This window comes from Orcinus orca, chromosome 2, assembly GCF_937001465.1.
Source record: "Orcinus orca chromosome 2, mOrcOrc1.1, whole genome shotgun sequence".
In the NCBI taxonomy this organism is placed as follows: Eukaryota; Metazoa; Chordata; class Mammalia; order Artiodactyla; family Delphinidae; genus Orcinus; species Orcinus orca.
This window is the reverse complement of record NC_064560.1, coordinates 76,342,291-76,362,588: the sequence shown is the minus strand read 5'-3', so window position 1 is coordinate 76,362,588 and position 20,298 is coordinate 76,342,291. Positions and strand designations below refer to the sequence as shown.

The window sequence follows — 20,298 nt, the reverse complement described above, 5'->3', positions numbered from 1 at the left end:
TATCCAGTCGCTCATGCAGCTCTAATGCTGGTTAGAAACAGGGATAAAATGAACATAACTCGGCTGTTTGTGGTCTTTGAGGGTTCTATTTCGGGGAGTGTTATGTTAGTTTTTTGTGTCTTGAAACTGCCTTTTATGCACAAAACCAAAGTAGAATAAATGTATACCACAAAGTATAAGTTATGCAGAATTTGATGCATTGTGTTTTCTGCTTCTGGTGTTATTGCTCTCAGGTTTTTAATTTAGCCTGAATCCTTTTTGAAGGAGCTATGTAGCATTGAGAAGGTAGGAAGCCAGAGATGTGACTTCCATGGATGTAACAGGGTGTCTTGAGTGAGGGAGGCGCAACTTGGCACTGGTCAATAGAGGTGGGTTCAGGGGCAGGAGCAGAGAGCAAGAAGACGTGGGCTGTAGATGGGAAGGTGAGCCATGTGGGGAGAACACCACATTGGGCACAGTCTGTACGTGCCTCACTTGCGTCCGGTGAACAGAGGCACTGTGATGGTGTGTGGCTCTAGATCAGGGATCAGTGGGCTTTTTCTGTCAAGGGCCAGACAGTAAATATTTTAGGCTTTGTGGGCCATAACGTCTGTGTCCCAACAAAAACAGCCATAGACAACAGCTAAACAAACGAGCATGGCTGTGTTCCAGCAGAACTTTTCACAGACAGCAGGCCGATTTCGGATTTCAGCCCGTGGGCCACAGTTTGCTGGCGTCTGCTCTAGTTAAAGACATGAGTGGTTTAGATCTTGACTCTGCCATTACTCACTGTTTCCTTGTCAACTTAGCCAGTTTCTCGAAGCTCATTTTGTCCTCTTCTATTAAATGGGAATAGTCCCTAGGGCTGGCATGAGATTATATGAAATATGTAAAATGCTGCTCAGAAAATAGTTGCTACTGTAATCTTTGTGAGGTGTCATCCTCAAAGTTGCATTTAAATTGTAATTTATTCATTGCCTCACATGTTTAGTATAGTAGGCAAATATATAATATATGTGACTTAGAAGAGGGCTAAACGCCATACCAGCCACCTGAGGAATGCAGTGGAGATGGATGTTAATTTCTAAATGTAGTTAGACTAAATGTAGTTTTGTTTCTCTGCATTGTCTGTGGCCTCGTCCTCAGCCGCGTGGTTATGGTGCTCTGGCTACAGCCATAGGAGGTGATCAGAGCCTGGGGAGACAGAGCCAGGCCTTGAGGAGACACCGGCTGGCAGGGGAGCACATCACTTCCACTCCCAGCTCGCTGGGGAGAACTTGGCGTGTGTGGTCACAGCTAATTGAATGGGGGGCAGGCAGCCAGAGCCAGGCCCAGTCTCACCACAGAGGAAAGGAGGACAGATTCTTGGACCTCAGGTCTGTGTCACATGACCCAAAGAAATCGTTACATCCTGTAGTGAATCCAGAGCAGCGTTTCCTCTCCTTGGGGGATTGGATTTTTGTTTCTCAGTTGCAAGTGTAAGGCATCTGGGTATCACTTTTGGAAATCATGGCAGTGTACCAAGGTCAGATGTTTAAGAAATACAATAGCACAATGCCATTTAATTTACTTTAAAAGTTTAAAAAGCTCCTAATATGAAATCCAAATAGGAAATAGGTTTCTATCAAGCATTTCCCATTGGCAAGAATCATTGCCTGTTAGGAACTCATCATCAGTATATTGTAGTTCTGTTACTGAACCAAACTTGGGTCCATGAGTGGCAAACCCAATCTACTGACACCAGGTTGTGATGAAGAAAAGTGCAGCATTTATTTGCAGGGTGCCAAGCAAGGAGAACAGGCAGCTCATACTGAAAAGACCCAAACTCCCTGATGGCTTTCAGGGAAGGGCTTTTTTTTTTTTTTTTTTGCGGTACGCGGGCCTCTCACTGTTGTGACCTCTCCTGTTGCAGAGCACAGGCTCCGGATGCGCAGGCTCAGCGGCCATGGCTCACAGGCCCAGTTGCTCCGCGGCATGTGGGATCTTCCCGGACCGGGGCACAAACCCGTGTCCCCTGCATCAGCAGGCGGACTCTCAACCACTGCGCCACCAGGGAAGCCCAGGGAAGGGCTTTTAAAGGCAGCATTTGGAGTGGGAGGTGCAGGGGGCATGAATTTCTTCTGATGGGTTGGTGGTGAGGTAACAGGGTGGTGTTTCGGGAATCTTAATCATGAAGCTTCTGGTTCCAACCAGTCTGGGGTCCATGTGCTTTTGTGGTAAGGTGTAGTCACCATTGTCCACCTGGGTGGGTGGGGGGTCTTAGTTTCTGCAGAACAACTCAAAGATTTGCATCATATTGTTCTGTATATCCCTTGAGGACTCTGTGTTATCACTAACTATTGTTTAAGCTATCATTACTTTTCTTGCTTGACTGCTTTTCCTTTGTTTTCTGCAGTTTCTCACTTTCCTAACTAGTTACTGATTGAGTCTGCTCTCTGTAACTCAGGGAAGGCCTTAGGAGACTAAAGACTTTTTTCTACAAACAAGAAACAGGGGACATGGAGGGGCTTTTGTACCAGAGAGGGCTTGGCAGGGTCCTGCTTGGTTTCAGTACCCCCTTTTCTTTGATACTCCTCAGTCCTGAGGGGAACGGGAGGGACAGGAAAGGGAATACAGTTTCGGATAGAAACGTTAATCATAAACTTGGTAGGGGAACTAGGTTCTAGGGGGACTCGGTTTCATTTGTAGTTTTGGTTTTATGTTTGCTGTATTGTACGATCTACTTAAAATTTAACTTTATATAAATGCCATAATTTAGGGTGTCCTTAGATACTTCACCCAAAGTTTTCTGTCATGGAAAAACATTCTGGCTGTAATAGTAGGGTATAATATAAAGACTTAGGAATATTCTCAAAACATAGTATGAAACTAGCAAATCAGTCCAGATGAGAAAGTTTCCCTTAGGGTGTCTCCTTTTAAATTTATATTATGTGGCTTTTAACTTTACCCCTACCATAGCAGTGAGACTGGGAATGAATGCATTTGTGATTAAACTTGCATTTGGGGAGCATGGAAATGCTTTATTATTATTATCAAAGCTTAATCTGATGTTTAAAGAAAATATAATTAATGGGCTTTCAGTCAAATTTATCAATAATTTGAGGGAAAATAAATTGAATTAACACCACCTTTGGGGAGAAATAAAGCAAAGTCTGTGATTCTTAAGTATTTGCGTAGGTATATCGTACTTGTGAGTAAGGTAAAACAAAGACTAAAGTAATTAAAACTAAATATGCATTGCTTCTTTGTATTCTAGGAATATGCCTGTAGTTCATTGTGAATTGCTAGGCTCACATACACTCAGTGTAACATTTTAGCACTTTACACTAATGCATTTGAAAAGAAACCAGAGTAGTCACATTTAAATTACGGCTTTTACTCCTGACATTGGCTAATTGTTCTATAGTTTACAGTCATAGTCATGGATCTCAGCATGTAATACTACTTGGTAACATTTTGGTATTGTGGCTTTTCTCAGTTATTTTGATATTAGTTGGACTGTTAAGATAGTAACATTGGTTATTGCTGGGTAGTAAGAATAGAGCTCATGTTTCTTTTTACCTCTCTGAGTTTTCTTGGTTTCTCCCTGGAAACATGGGTTTTGTATAATAAACTCTCCTCTCTCCTTTTTTTTTTTTTTTTTTTTTTTTTGCAATGACACAGTACCATCTGACACTTGGACTTAACATCAGAATGGGACTCAAGAAAATGCCTGGCCAAGAGACTGGGAAAGAGGTTTTCATTTCTTCTAGTAAAACTCATATTTATGAGTTTTATGGGTATTACATTGTTTAGTTAGAGTATGCTTATTTTACATATACATCTACTTTGTATATTTATATATAATTTGTGTTGACTAACTTGGGTCAAGATAATATGTAACTTGAATTTGATTCTAAATCTATATGAAATTCTCTTCTCTTGGTACTCCCCCCTCCCCCCTCCCCCCCCCCCGCCCCCGCCTCAAAGTTCTTTTTATGAAAGAAATTTGTACTTCTAGCCTTTGGTTGACATATGACTTATTCCTTTACTTTTAGCCTTTAAGCTTTCTCACTTCTATGAAATTTTTGCTCTTCTTGTAGCTTATAATTTTAGTATCTCTTTCTTTAGTTAAAGTCCTGGTAGCTTGATTTTATTTAGCAGTCAGTGTTGTTAACTATTTCAGGAAAATAAGATGGTCAAAAGTAGAATTTTTACACAGGTATGGTGTACTTATATACGCACTGTATAGTTTACCAAGTATAATTTGGTTTCGTTACTGAAGCCGAATTCGGCCTCTGTACCTGACACCAAATTAAATCTCGGAGACAGAGTTTTGGGTGAAGTAGGAAAGAATAGCTTTATTGCTTTGCCAGGCAAAGGGGGCCATAGCAGGCTTATTTATGCCCTCAAAACTGTGTGTCTCCCCGCCTCCCACCCGCACCCCACCCCCACCTTGGAGGGGGTAGTGAGAAGTTTTATAGTAATGGTTCAAAGAGGGCGTGATCAGTTCAGGGACATTCTTATGATTGGCTGGTGGTGAGGTAAGTGGGAGTCAGCATCATCGACCTTCTGATTCCCACCGTCTGAGGTCTGCATGCTTGTGGCAGCATACCATGGTTAACTGTTAACTTCTCCCATCTGGTGGGGGTTTCAGTATCTGCAAAACAGCTCAAAGATATTGTTGTGTGTATCCCTTGATGGGGAACCAGGACCTTGCCCCAAGGTTGCACTATTGCTTTTCTTGACTGTTTCTCCCTTGTCTTACATCTCCTCCATTCCCTAATTAACAACTGCTTGAATCTGCCTGTTGGAACTCAGGGCAGGTCACGGAGGCTGAGTGAAGCCTGTTTCCTGTAATTAAAGAAATGGGGGACACAGAAAGACTTTGGTGCCCAGGAGCCCCCGCTGCTCGGTATCATTACCTTATACGTGAATAAAGATATTCATATGTGTGTATTAGAACGAATATATTTCAAATGTCAGTGGAGTAGGATAAGTGGTTTTCTGTATTTTGTAATGGACATATATTACTTGATAATAATTAAAAAAGGTTTAGAAATAGTCAGTAATCATAAGTGAGTTAAGTATTTCTACAAGATGGCATTTTAAGAATCACCTGGCTTACAGTGCAGGTTTTTGAAATGCTGGTTAAGACTACACTTCATTCATGAAATCTCCCTTTATTTCATTGTAGTCGGTCTTTAATAAGACACACATTGTGGAATCTGTTCAAAACTTTGGGCAAAGAAGTAGATGATGTATTTTTTTGGCCTCTTTTCAGAAGTATACTCTTGAAATTGAATTTTGACTTTTTAAAGACCCCAGTGGTTATCCTCCCAGCCCTCGCTTCATGGCTCTCACTGTCTCCCCTTTCCCTCAACCAAACACATGCACACATGCTGTCGGAGGTTGTGATGTAATTTAGAAATAGAGGCAAGATTAGAAAGTGGGGTGTGCAGGGACTTGGAGACCATGTATGTGCAGTGGTTCTATTGTAGGAGCAGAAAGTTCTGGGTGTGATTAAATACTACTGCATTTGGTGTTTAGAAGCAGTTCTCCCATTCTTTTTCTAGTGCTTGATTATTAGTTGTATTTACAGGTGCAGAATATTAATTAGGAAACAGGGACATGAGGGCAAAATTGATGGCTAGAGAGTTGCATTGGCTGCAGAATTCAGAGGAAAATTAATGTACAAGTTATCATTTAAAATGCAGTCATTAAAACGTATCATTTTGAAATACTTTAAAGTGTTACCTAGCCTGCTTAACTGTTTCTCAGCTGAAGTCCCCATGTAAAATGTGTTGGTGCGTGAACGGGCTAAGAAACAGGAGGGTAGGCCCTTTTAATTAGTGGAGATAACTTTACCAGGAATGAACTTTTTCATTCTGTTTCCTTTCAGTTTAGAGTACTCGAGGCCCATGTGTAAATAAATGTTAGTGATAAAATAGAAGTTACCCATTCTTATTTTTATGATCAGTCTTCTTTTCACATTTCTAATTTAAAGATTACTTAACTACTATTACTAGTAATGGCTTTCTGCCCAAGACTCAGTCACTCCATCCAGAGGGCACTGAGGGAAAGTTGCTCAATACTCTTGAGGCACTTCTACTTTAAGACAACTGGGCTGGCCCTTGGATCCCACTTGGTTCTGGTGTTGGGCCAGGGCTGGCGGTTGTTGCTGCCTGTAAAGCAATTGTGAGGAAGAAAGAAGTGGGTGGAGAGGGAGGTGTGAGGATCTATGTTGGGTGCAAGTGGCACTGTCCCTAGAGTGGCCCTTCCTATCCCAACACCCCCACCCCATTGTTGAGACTCAGTGCCCCCACCAGCTCACCAGTGAGAATGATCCCACTGTGCTCCCCATCGCCGAGAGGGTGATGGTTCTGATTCCCGCAGTGTGGGAGATTGGTGCTGGCCCCACATCTTCTTCCTCGGTGCCAGGAATGTTTGTGTTGTGCACACATTAAAAATGGGCTTCTCCACTTCTTATGCTGTGTCTGACCAAAATTTGGTCCCACGGTTTATACATATATACACTTATTCAGAAAGTTTGAGGAAGTCATTTCCAGTTTTTAAACCTTTCATATTGATTATGCTGTTAAAATTCTGTCTCTCCCTACACAGAAACACACACACACACACTCCATTATCTAACCCCAGCTCATCATTGGCCCCACTGCACATGTGAACGAGCCTCACCATGAGCTGGCCTGGAGGGACTGTAGTAGGACGTGTGGGCTGGAAGGAGGATGGCCGCTTTGGCCATGGTGCTCAGGGGGCCCAGCCTCAGGCCTGCTCCTGGCACAGAGTAGGTGAGCGGATTCGTAGAAGAGATGACAGACAGTTCTTGGGAGTATAGCATCTTCTCTAGTCTGACCTGTGGTGCCCTCTGGAACACTTCCCTCCCCAGTTGCTTCTGTCAGGTCTTGGCTCAGATTTCCCCCTTCCCTTCCTGAGTCTGCTAAGCTCCCCTCTCTCCGGTCTCCCTGCTTTCTGTTTCTCTGTCTCCTGTTTCACCTGGTCTTTGTAAACTGCCTGTCCTGACCCTGGAGGGTGAGCTCCCTGAGAGCAGGGGCCGCCCCGCCCTGGGAGCCCGGGGCAGCTGCTGATCGCCAGCTCCAGCCCCTGGTGTGTGAGATGTGCAGAGCAGCAGGACCTGTCATAGCCTTCCATGAGTGAGCCCATGCTGAGTGCTTCGCAGAGCCTCCCAGAGATGCCGCTTATTAATGTTTACCTTCTATTACGGACTGCGGGTAAATAAGCCTTTGTTATAAAGTCCAGTGCCTCTGAAGAACTTTTCAAAGGAAAAGCCCTGTGTTCTCACATGTAACTAAGAGAGGGTTCTGTTGGATGGTTGTATGAGGGAGGTAGGTTGTTCTGGAAGTGTAGGATGATGCTGGGTTTTTTTGTTGTTTTTAAAAAATTTATTTCATTGAAGTATAGTTGATTTACAATGTTGTGTTAGTTTTTAGTGTACAGCAAAGAGATTCAGTTATTTATATATGTGTATATATATTCTTTCTCATCTTAATTTTCCATTATAGGTTATTACAAGATATTAAATGTAGTTTCCTGCGCTTACACAGCAGGTCCTTGTTGTTTATTTTATATATAATAGTTTGTATCTGTTAATCCCAAACTCCTAATTTATCCATCCCCCCCCCCCCACTTTCCCCTTCGGTAACCGTAAGTTTGTTCTCTGTGAGTCTGTTTCTGTTTTGTAAATAAGTTCATTTGTATCATATTTTAGATTGCACATATAAGTGATATCATATGATATTTGTCTTTCTTGGACTTCACTTAGTATGATAATCTCTAGGTCCATCCATGTTGCTCCAGATGGCATTATTTTATTCTTTTTGGTGGCTGAGTAATACCCCACTGTGTGTGTGTGTGTGTGTGTGTGTGTGTGTGTGTGTATACACACACACCACATCTTTATCTGCTCCTCTGTTGATGGACATTTAGGTTGCTTCCATGTCCTGGCTATTGTAAATAGTGCTACTGTGAACATTAGGGTGCATGTATCTTTTCAAGTTAGAGTATTCCCTAGATATATGCTCAGGAGTGGGATTGCTGGGTCATATGGTAACTCTATTTTTAGTTTTTTAAGGAACCTCCATACTATTCTACATAGTGGCTGCACCATTTTACATTCCCACCAACAGTGTAGGAGGATTCCCTTTTCTCCACACCCTCTCCAGCATTTATCTGACTGGTGTGAGGTGATACCTCATTGTAGTTTTGATTTGCATTTCTCTGATAATTAGGGATATTGAGCAGATCATGCTCTGCTTAGTGCACTGAAACTCTCAGTTATTAGCATTTTATCCTTTGGGTAAATGTTTCTTAAGGGAATCTGTTATGTGCCAGGCTCAGTGACATGCTGGGGCACAGAAATAACAGTTGAGGCCTGCCTTCAAGGGACTTCAGTGGAACAAGTAGGCATAGTTAGTGTAATTTGTGAGAATTCTAACTGATCCTCTTTTAAGGATGCTTTTCAGTTCCTCTGGCATTTTGCTGATGACACAGATTATCCATATTTTAAAGTCCTGTCCTCTCAGCTCTTGTTGCCATATCTGTTGGGAGTTGGGGAGGGAATGGAGGTCGACAGGGTGCCAGTGTCTTGCCTTTGACTGGGGTCTGCCTGCCTTCCACAGGCTGTCTGGGGTCTGTGAGGGGAGGGGAGGCAGGCAGGTGTGGTTTTCTTTTCTAAGAGTTAGCCCCTCTGTTGAAGAGCTTGGTCCTGCTCTTTCCTTGTTATGCTTAAATGTTGTCTGGAGCCACTTATTGTTCAGTGATCAATCTTTTGTAAAACGGGAGAAATAATCCTGTTCATTTATTCATCAAGTATTGATTGGGCAATGACTTATGAATAAAAATAGGTTTTTCTCTCAAGGGGTTGTGCGTTGTGAAGAATGTGTGCGTTTGTGGAGAGAGTCAGAGGGAGAAAAGCTTGGCTTCTCACTCAAAAAATAGTTCTCCTTCTGTAAAGTCTTTTTAGTTTAAATTACTGTCTTCAAGAACAAAAGATTGTACTCAGTGTGTATAATCACTTGCATTTTATTTTCACCTACCTCTTTCCACAAAGGATCTGAAGTTTAGAGTATTTTATATATTTATCTAAAGGTTTTGTTTTGCCTAGAGCAGTGAGTGGATGGATGAATGAAGGAAAGAATGAAAGACTTGATTATAAATAACAAGCCAGAGAAAAAGATTTACTGTTTTCCTAGAATCTAATTAACATAAATATTTCGAGGATTTTTTTCCTAATGGGTGGCCTATGTGTTTTTTTTTAAATTAATAAACTCTGTGTTTTTGTAGTTTCAGCTTCAAAGCAAAATGTGCAGAGTTCCCATATACCCCAGCCCTCTCCACCCAACCTGCCACACAAAACCACCCCCACTATCAACATCCCTCACAAAGTGGTACATTTATTACAATCTATGAACCTACATTAACACATCATAATTACCCAAAGTCCATAGTTCACATTAGGGTTCCCTCTTGGGAACATGCCCTGGGTTTTGACAAGTGTGTAATGTCATGTATCTACCATTGTAGTATCATTCAGAGTAGTTTCACTGCCTTAAAATCCTCAGTGCTTTACCTGTTCCTCCTTCTCTCCTACCCCTAGCAACCACTGATCTTTTTATTGTCTCCATAGTTTTGCCTTTCCCAGGATGTGATATAGTTGGGATTATATATATAGTATGTAGCTTTTTCAGGTTGGCTTCTTTCACTTAATAATATACATTTAAAGTTCCTCCATGTTTTTTCATGGCTTGATAGCTCATTTCTTTTTTTTCTTTTTTTTTCAAAAAATATTTATGTATGTATGGCTGTGTCAGGTCTTAGTGCATCATGAGGGCTTCACTCTAGTTGCAGTGTGCAGGCTCCGGCACATCAGGTCTCTAGTTGTGGCGCACAGGCTCAGTAGTTGTGGTGCATGGGCTTAGTTGCCCTGTGGCATGTGGGATCTTAGTTCCCCCACCAGGGATCAAACCCACGTCCCCTGCATTGGAATGTGGGTTCTTAACCACTGGACCACCAGGGAAGTCCTGCTCATTTCTTTTTAGTTCTGAGTAATATTCCATTTTCTGGATGTACCACAGTCTATCCATTCACTTACTGATTCCAGGTTTTGGCAATTATGAATAAAATTGTTATAATCATTTATGTGCAGGTTTTTGTGTAGACACAAGTTTTCAGTTCAGTTTGGTAAATACCAAGAAATGCAATTGTTAGATCTTACAGTAAGAATGTATTTAATTTTGTAAGAAATTGCCAGAATGTCTTCCAAAGTGTCTGTACCATTTTGCATTCCTACCAGCAACAAACGAGAGTTCCTATTACTCTACATCCTCACCAGTGATTGGTGTTTTCAGTATTTTGTATTTTGGACATTTTAATATGTGAGTAGTGGTATCTCATTGTTTTAATTTACATTTCTCTAATGTCATATGATGTTGGATGTCTTTTCATGTGCTTATTTGCCACCTGTATTTCTTTGGTGAGGTATATAAGGTCTTTGACCTTTTTAAAATCAGGTTGTTCATTTTCTTATAGTTGAGTTTCAATAGACCTTTATTAAATGTGTCTTTTAGAGATATTTTCTCCCTCTCTGTGGTTTATCTTCTCATTTTCTCGACATTGTCTTTCATAGAGTAGAAGTTTTTAATTTTAATGTAGTTCAGCTTATCAGTTATCTCTTTCATGGATTGTGCCTTTGGTGTTATACCTAAAAAGGTGTCTCCATACCCAAGGTCATCTGGGTTTTCTCTTATTATTTTCCAGAAGTTTTATAGTTTTGTGTTTTACATTTAGGTCTGTGATCTACTTGGAGTTAATTTTTATGAAGAGTTTAAAGTCTGTGTCCAGGTTGATATATTTTTTTTTGCATGTGGATGTCCAGCTGTTCCAGCACCGTTTTTTGAAAAGACTTATGTTTGCTCCATTGTATTGCCTTTTTGCTCCTTTGTTGGTTGCCTGTGTTTTGAAAATGTTTATTTGTATCACTTCTCTAGAAATTTGACACTGTGGGATTTAAAGCTTTAATAGCCTTTCTCTCTCCCACAGAAACACTCCCTTTCCTTCTCATTCTTCTCTCCAGAAAAGTTTTCTTATGATCTTTTGTGAAAGAAAACTTCAAGAACTCAAAGCTTTGTGTGATTGTTGTGTAGTGAGAATCCCTTCTCAGATTTACACAGGTTGCCTTAACCCCACAGAGTTCATTAAGCCTGGACATCCCAAACCCGCTGTTTATCCCCCAGCCCCACTGTAGATTCCTCAGCGCTGTGTACCTGGCTGAACTACTGACTTTAATGTGTGAAACAAAGCTGTGATACACACCACTGGGTTCTAAAGTGGTAGCTGTGCTTTACGAGACTTGAGTGCAGGGTAGTTGAGCTGTGCTCTTCTCCCCACCCCCACCACCCCCAGTTTGCTTGCTGCCTTCTCCTGGTGGCCTTGTCTTGTGACAGCAACTCCCGTCGCTGATTAGGCTTTCATCATTTAAAGGCTGCTTGAATCTTTAGGGGGGTTTCGGTAAGATATTACTTGATAAATATGGTAAGTTAAAATGATACAAAATGTCTTTAGATAGAGTGAGATTCCATAACAAATCAGGAAGAGATTTTTTTAAAATCCTAGAAGGAAATGAACTTGTAGGCCATATTTGACCCACAGACTTATTTTGTGTTTCTCTCTCTGTCTTTTTCTAGTTTAAACTGGTTGCTGACTTTTTTTTCTTTTTAATATACTGCAGTTTCTTATTAGTCATCAGTTTTATACAGATCATTGTATACTTGTCAATCCCAATAGCCCAATTCAGCACACCACCATCCCCACCCCACCACGGTTTTCCCCCCTTGGTGTCCATACGTTTGTTCTCTACATCTGTGTCTCAGCTTCTGCCCTGCTGTACCGTTTTTCTAGGTTCCACATACATGCATTAATATATGATATTTGTTTTTCTCTTTCTGACTTACTTCACTCTGTATGACAGTCTTTAGATCCATCCGCGTCTCAACAAATGACTCAATTTCGTTCCTTTTTATGGCTGAGTAATATTCCGTTGTATATATGTACCACAACTTCTTTATCCATTTGTCTGTCGATGGGCATTTAGGTTACTTCCATGACCTGGCTATTGTAAATAGTGCTGCAATGAACATTAGGGTGCATGTGTCTTTTTGAATTATGGTTTTCTCTGGGTATATGCCCAGTAGTGGGATTGCTGGATCATATGGTAATTCTATTTTTAGTTTTTTAAGGAACCTCCATACTGTTGTCCATAGTGGCAGTATCAATTTACATTCCCACCAACATTGCAAGAGGGTTCCCTTTTCTCCACACCCTCTCCAGCATTTGTTGTTTGTAGATTTTCTGATGATGCCCATTCTAACTGGTGTGATGTGATACCTCATTGTAGTTTTGATTTGCATTTCTCTAATAATTAGTGATGTTCAGCAGCTTTTCATGTGCTTCTTGGCCATCTGTATATCTTTGGATAAATGTCTATTTAGGTCTTCTGCCCATTTTTGGATTGGGTTTTTGTTTTTTTAATATTGAGCTGCATGAGCTGTTTATATATTTTGGAGATTAATCCTTTGTCCGTTGATTCATTTGCAAATATTTTCTCCCATTCTGAGGTCTTTTCGTCTTGTTTATGGTTTCCTTTGCAGTGTAAAAGCTTTGAAGTTTCATTAGTTCCCATTTGTTTATTTTTGTTTTTATTTCCATTACTCTAGGAGGTGGATCAAAAAAGATCTTGCTGTGATTTATGTCAAAGAGTGTTCTTCCTATGTTTTCCTCTAAGAGTTTTATAGTGTCCGGTCTTACACTTAGGTCTCGAATCCATTTTGAGTTTATTTTTGTGTATGGTGTTAAGGAGTGTTCTAATTTCATTCTTTTACATGTAGCTGTCCAGTTTTTCCAGCACCACTTATTGAAGAGACTGTCTTTTCTCCATTGTATGTCTTTGCCTCCTTTGTCATAGATTAGTTGACCATAGGTGCATGGGTTTATCTCTGGGCTTTCAATCTTGTTCCACTGATCTATGTTTCTGTTTTTGTGCCAGTACCATATTGTCTCGATTACTGTAGCTTTGTAGTATAGTCTGAAGTCAGAGAGTCTGATTCCTCCAGCTCTGTTTTTTTCCTTCAAGACTGCTTTGGCTATTCGGGGTCTTTTGTGTCTCCATACAAATTTTAAGATGATTTGATCTAGTTCCGTAAAAAATGCCATTGGTAATTTGATAGGGATTGCATTGAATCTGTAGATTGCTTTGGGTAGTCTAGTCATTTTCACAATATTGATTCTTCCAATACAAGAACACGGTATATCTCTCCATCTGTTGGTATCATCTTTAATTTCTTTCATCAGTGTCTTATAGTTTTCTGCATACAGGTCTTTTGTCTCCCTAGGTAGGTTTATTCCTAGGTATTTTATTCTTTTTGTTGCAGTGGTAAATGGGAGTGTTTCCATAGTTTCTCTTTCAGATTTTTCATCATTAGTGTATAGAAATGCAAGAGATTTCTGTGCATTAATTTTGTGTCCTGCAACTTTACCAGATTCATTGATTAGCTCTAGTAGTTTTCTGATGGCATTTTTAGGATTCTCTATGTATAGTATCATGTCATCTGCAAACAGTGACAGTTTTACTTCTTCTTTTCCAATTTGTATTCCTTTTATTTCTTCTCTGATTGCCATGGCTAGGACTTCCAAAACTATGTTGAATAATAGGGGTGAGAGTGGACATCCTTGTTTCGTTCCTGATGTTAGAGGAAATGCTTTCAGTTTCTCACCATTGAGAATGGTGTTTGCTGTGGGTTTGTCGTATATGGCCTTTATTATGTTGAGGTAGGTTCCGTCTATGCCCACTTTCTGGAGAGTTTTTATCATAAATGGGTGTTGAATTTTGTCAAAAGCTTTTTCTGCATCTATTGAGATGATCATATGGTTTTTATTCTTCAATTTGTTAATATGGTGTATCACATTGATTGATTTGCGTATATTGAAGAATCCTTGCATCCCTGGGATAAATCCCACTTGGTCGTGGTGTATGATCCTTTTAATGTGTTGTTGGATTCTGTTTGCTAGTATTTTGTTGCGGGTTTTTGCATCTATATTCATCAGTGATATTGGTCTGTAATTTTCTTCTTTTGTAGTATCTTTGTCTGGTTTTGGTATCAGGGTGATGGTGGCCTCATAGAATGAGTTTGGGAGTGTTCCTTCCTCTGCAATTTTTTGGAAGAGTTTGAGAAGGATGGGTGTTGGCTCTTCTCTAAATGTTTGGTAGAATTCACCTGTGAAGCCATCTGGTCCTGGACTTTTGTTTGTTGGAAGATTTTTAATCACAGTTTCAATTTCGTTACTTGTGATTGGTCTGTTCATATTTTCTGTTTCTTCCTGGTTCAGTCTTGGAAGGTTATATCTTTCTAAGAATTTTTCCATTTCTTCCAGGTTGTCCATTTTATTGGCATAGAGTTGCCTGTAGTAGTCTCTTAGGATGCTTTGTATTTCTGTGGTGTCTGTTGTAACTTCTTTTTCATTTCTAATTTTATTGATTTGAGTCCTCTCCCTCTTTTTCTTTATGAGTCTGGCTAATGGTTTATCAATCTTGTTTATCTTCTCAAAGAACCAACTTTTAGTTTTATTGATCTTTGCTATTGTTTTCTTTGTTTCTATTTCATTTATTTCTCCTCTGATCTTTATGATTTCTTTCCTTATGCTAACTTTGGGTTTTGTTTGTTCTTCTTTCTCTAGTTACTTCAGGTGTAAGGTTAGATTATTTGAGATTTTTCTTGTTTCTTGAGGTAGGCTTGTATAGCTATAAACTTCCCTCTTAAAACTGCTTTTGCTGCATCCCATAGGTTTTGGATCGTCGTGTTTTCATTGTCATTTGTCTCTAGGTATGTTTTGATTTCCTCTTTGATTTCTTCAGTGATCTCTTGGTTATTTAGTGACGTATTGTTTAGCCTCCACGTGTTTGTGTTTTTTATGGTGTTTTCCCTGTCATTCATTTCTAATCTCATAGCGCTGTGGTCAGAAAAGATACTTGATATGATTTCAGTTTTCTTAAATTTACTGAGGTAATTTGTGACCCAAGATGTGATCTATCCTGGAGAATGTTCCTTGCGCACTTGAGAAGAAAGTGTAATCTGCTGTTTTTGGATGGAATGTCCTACAAATATCAATGAAATCTATCTGGTCTATTGTGTCATTTAAAGCTTCTGTTTCCTTATTTATTTTGATTTTGGATGATCTTTCCATTGGTGTAAATGAGGTGTTAAAAGTCCCCCACTATTATTGTGTTACTGTCAGTTTCCTCTTTTATAGCTGTTAGCAGTTGCCTTATATATTGAGGTGCTCCTATGTTGGGTGCATAAATATTTACAATTGTTATATCTTCTTCTTGGATTGATCCCTTAATCATTATGTAGTGTCCTTCCTTGTCTCTTGTAACATTCTTCATTTTAAAGTCTATTTTATCTGATATGAGTATTGCTACTCCAGGTTTCTTTTGATTTCCATTTGCATGGAATATCTTTTTCCATCCCCTCACTTTCAGTCTGTATGTGTCCCCAGGTCTGGAGTGGGTCTCTTGTAGACAGCATATATATGGGTCTTGTTTTTGTATCCATTCAGCAAGCCTGTGTCTATTGTTTGGAACATTTAATCCATTCGTGTTTAAGGTAATTATCAATATCTGTGTTCCTATTAACATTTTCTGAATTGTTTTGGGTTTGTTTTTGTAGGTCCTTTTTTGTTTCCCACTTAGATAAGTTCCTTTACCATTTGTAGTAGAGCTGGTTTGGTGGTGCTGAATTTTCTTAGCTTTTGCTTGTCTGTAAAACTTTTGATTTCTCCATCAAATCTGAATGAGATCCTTGCCGGGTAGAGTAATCTTGGTTGTATGTTCTTCCCTTTCATCACTTTAAGTATATCGTGCCACTCCCTTCTGGCTTGTAGAGTTTCTGCTGAGAAATCAGCTGTTAACGTTATGGGAGTTCCCTTGTATGTTATTTGTCGTTTTTCCCTTGCTGCTTTCAATAATTTTTCTTTGTCTTTAATTTTTGCCAATTTGATTACCATGTGTCTTGGCGTGTTTCTCCTTGGGTTTATCCTGTATGGGACTCGCTGCACTTCCTGGACTTGGGTAGCTGTTTCCTTTGCCATGTTAGGGAAATTTTCGACTATAAACTCTTCAAGTATTTTCTCTGGTCCTTTCTCTCTTCTCCTTCTGGCACCCCTATAATGCGAATGTTGTTGCATTTAATGTTGTCCCAGAGGTCTCTTAGACTGTCTTCATTTCTTTTCATTCTTTTTTCTTTAGTCTGTTCTGCAGCGCAGCAGTGAATTCCACCATTCTGTCTTCCAGGTCACTTATCTGTTCTTCTGCCTCAGTTATTCTGCTATTGATTCCTTCTAGTGTAGTTTCATTTCATTTATTATATTGTTCATCTCTGTTTGTTTGTTCTTTAATTCTTCTAGGTCTTTGTTAAACATTTCTTGCATCTTATGGATCTTTGCCTCCATTCTTTTTCCGAGGTCCTGGATCATCTTCACTATCATTATTCTGAATTCTTTTTCTGGAAGGTTGCCTATCTCCACTTCATTTAGTTGTTTTTCTGGGGTTTTATCTTGTTCCTTCATCTGGTACATAGTCCTCTGCCTTTTCATTTAATCTATCTGTGAATGTGGTTATCATTCCACAGGCTGCAGGATTGTAGTTCTTCTTGCTTCTGCTGTCTGCCCTCTGGTGGATTTGGCTATCTAAGAAGCTTGATGGGAAGGACTGGTGGTGTGTAGAGCTCTGGTTACTGACTTAAAAGTTAGGAGGCTCTACACAAAATAGCCAGATTTCTAGCTTCTCTCTAAAAATCGGACCTCACTGGGCTGTATTCTGTATGTCCTGCTCTCCTGACTCCCCAACCTGGTGCACTTCTCTCATGTTGCCCCTGTGTGTCTTTAGTTTTACTTTTGTTTTGGTTTGTTTTTTGGTGATCCCCTAGATCACAGCTTAGTTAACTCAGTTTATCGTATAGACTTTTGGTCAAATGAGAGAGCTGGTGTGTCACATGTTGACTGGAGTTAGTGAACAGCCTTGTGAGTGATGTGTCAGCGGAGGCCAGTGGGGACTAGACCCAAGTGCCAGCTGTGAGTCGAGTTTTAGAGAGAGCCCTTCGTTTATGTCCCGTGTCAGTCTGCCCAGTGCCATGCTCTGTCTCGTATACGTGTGCGCGCACGTGTGTGTATGTGTATGTGTACGCGCACATTTATCCTTTCTTTGTATGTGGCCTTGTGAAGTTTTCCTTGCCTGGTACAGTGCCTTTAATGTGAATGTTTAGTTAAGTATTTGGTGCTGCATTTGCGTAAGAATTTGGTCATTTAAAGATAGTTCTGCATACATTCATTCTGCATAATCCTGCCAAGTTTGCTGCTTTATGGGAAAAAAAAGGTGATGCTTGAAAAGCTTTAAGTGACTCCCACTAGGTCAGACCTGAGTAAAGACCTGAGCTGAAAGTTTAGATACAGTGTTCTGACTGCAGATAAGGGCTCTCTCCCCTGTCCACTGTCCCTGCTGACTATTCAGACCATGGAATGTTCACTTGCAAACTCTATTGATTTCAGGTCTTGATCACTTATATTGTCTTATGTATCAGTAGAAGTCTTAAATTACTACCAACAGTTTTTGTTTACTTTGCCAAGGTTAATTCTCAACTATTTTGAAATGTGTCAGGCTTCTTTAAAAGGTATTTGGATTTCAGAATTTGACAGTAACCATTCAAGACACACCCACACACATACACACATAGTTCTCATTTTTTACCATTAGAGACCCAGCTTAATTCCCATGAAAAAGTTACTTTCTTGAATAGAGTCTTTAAAATACTAAGCACCTGGGCTTCCTTGGTGGCGCAGTGGTTGAGAGTCCGCCTGCCGATGCAGGGGACACGGGTTCGTGCCCCGGTCTGGGAAGATCCCACATGCCGCGGAGCGGCTGGGCCCGTGAGCCATGGCCGCTGAGCCTGCGCGTCTGGAGCCTGTGCTCCACAACGGGAGAGGCTACAACAGTGAGAAGCCCGCGTACTGCAAAAAAAAAAAAAACAAAAAATACTAAGCACCTAATACTTGAACTTAATTGGTTGAAAATTGGCAAAGCCTACACAAAACTAATTAGAGGAGACCTAATAGGGACATGTAGGGTAACCATATGTCTTGAGAGCTGGGGACAGGCCCAGTTTATACCAGTGATCTTGGCCTAATTATTAACGGATTTCCTCTTTCATCTCAGAAGATCCTGCTTCAGACAATAAATTATCTGGAAACCCTACCTGCAGGTGTATGACATTGTTAATTTAAATATTTAAAACTTGTGAATATGGTTATTTTGAAACTACCACCAGTTATGGTCTCCTGACATTTAGACAACCCATATTTTCTTTGAATCAGTTCTCAGAACAAAAGGGTAAGAAAACAAATTCTCTGCAGTGAATTAAAACACTGTATAAATCAGAATTAGAAATAGCTGTCCATCTGGAGCAGTGATAGTCTGTTGATATGGCTGAAGTATGTACTTTATGATGACATTAATGTAAACAGTTAATGGGAAGAGCCTTAACTTAATGAGAATGTTGGCCTTCATTGCAGAGGAGAAGGACATTTGCTAATGAAGACCCTAGAGGTATTTGTTAACTGAAGATTAGGCATGGGTAGTTAATGGTTATTCCCAGCTGGCTAGAAGTTCCTGGGAATCGCGTGACCTTGATATTTATTAGCCCCTTTCAGATTTACTGTAGACTGACTCAGAGTCCTGAAACACCTCACAGTAAGGGAGATGGCTTTGCTGGAATCCAAGATTATGGGGGTACTTTTTTTTTTTTTTTTTGCGGTACGCGGGCCTCTCCCGTCACGGAGCACAGGCTCCGGACGCGCAGGCTCAGCAGCCATGGCTCACGGGCCCAGCCGCTCCGTGGCATGTGGGATCTTCCCGGACCAGGGCACGAACCTGTATCCCCTGCATCAGCAGGCGGACTCTCAACCACTGCGCCACCAGGGAAGCCCTATGAGGGTACTTTTTAGAACAAAGATTAAGGGCTGTTTTATGGACACTGGAAATTAACTTTAAACCATCAGTGGTATTCCATGCATCTTAAAAAGGCTTCTTTAGTGTGTTTTAAATAAGGTATTCCTTGTGATTATTAAATAACCTATGTGCATTGATTTGTCTTCTGCAGTACTTTTTAACTTTCCATTTTATAATATTCTTCCAAAGACTGTGCCAAGTAATAGATTATTGAAGTACTTTTTAATAACAAAGTCCTTGTTCTAAATTTGGTACTATTCAAAATACATGTTCTTTATTACCAAAAAATTACATATTTGTTAACCCTAGAGTTACTAAAATGAACTGTTATGAATCTCATATTCTTAACTATTTTCATTTGTAACAGAATTGGAGGTTTGTTTTTATGGGATGGAAACAGTTCATTAGGATGTGTTTTTAACCGTTTAATACAGTTTGATTCGGTGAACCTAGAATCCTGTAACATTCTGATGTTACACCTTCAACCATATCAGGATGGATGGGTTGAAGAACATCAGGACATGACTTTAGAATTATATGAGACTGGTTCTAAAATTAGCACATAAGATCTTAGAATTCTTCACCTTGAAGGAACCTCTATACCGTCATTTTATAAATGAGAAAACTTGAAACCCAACAAATTCAAATGACTTGTCCAAGTCTTACAACTTATTGGTAGTATAAAAGCAGTAAATGTCTCTATGTAGCCTTATTTCTTAACCTTTATTCTTTAAATTGTTATATTCTAAACTTTCTTCCAGATAAATAATAGTTTCATTTCTGTTACTAGAAAATTGCTAACCACTTCCCTTAGTCATATGATTATTCCTCTTAGAGACTGCTTAATGGGGAATATTGTAGTAAGCAGTGGAATTAGCTATAACATGAGGGAAAGAGGGACAATGGATAGAAGGTATAGATGTTCAGCTTAACGATCCAACTATTTCTCATTCAAGTGCCTAAGAACGAAGTGGTTCAATTTCATCCCACCCACAGCATGCCTTCTTAAATGCAACCAGGCACCTTCAAAGAAAAACAAAAGGTAGGAAAAACCCAAATAACAGCAGAGAAACTAGTCAAGGTGAAAACAAAGATAACTTGAGAACTTTGCCAGGGATTCCAAAATCAAATGCAAATGCCAGAAATACTACAAAGGCAAAAATGAGACCCGAGAGTACTAAGATGGCTTCATGTGAACTGTGGATAGTGTGACCTGGGATAAAAGTGCTAAGGGGGTAGATGACAGT

General features: G+C 40.0%; 1 protein-coding gene across 2 annotated transcripts in view; it reads left to right on the top strand.

Annotated features, from left to right (window-relative positions):
• CHSY1 (chondroitin sulfate synthase 1) overlaps positions 1-20,298 on the top strand; it is a 74,925-nt gene that overhangs the window by 44,562 nt on the left and 10,065 nt on the right. The gene's annotated exons all lie outside the window — the stretch shown is intronic.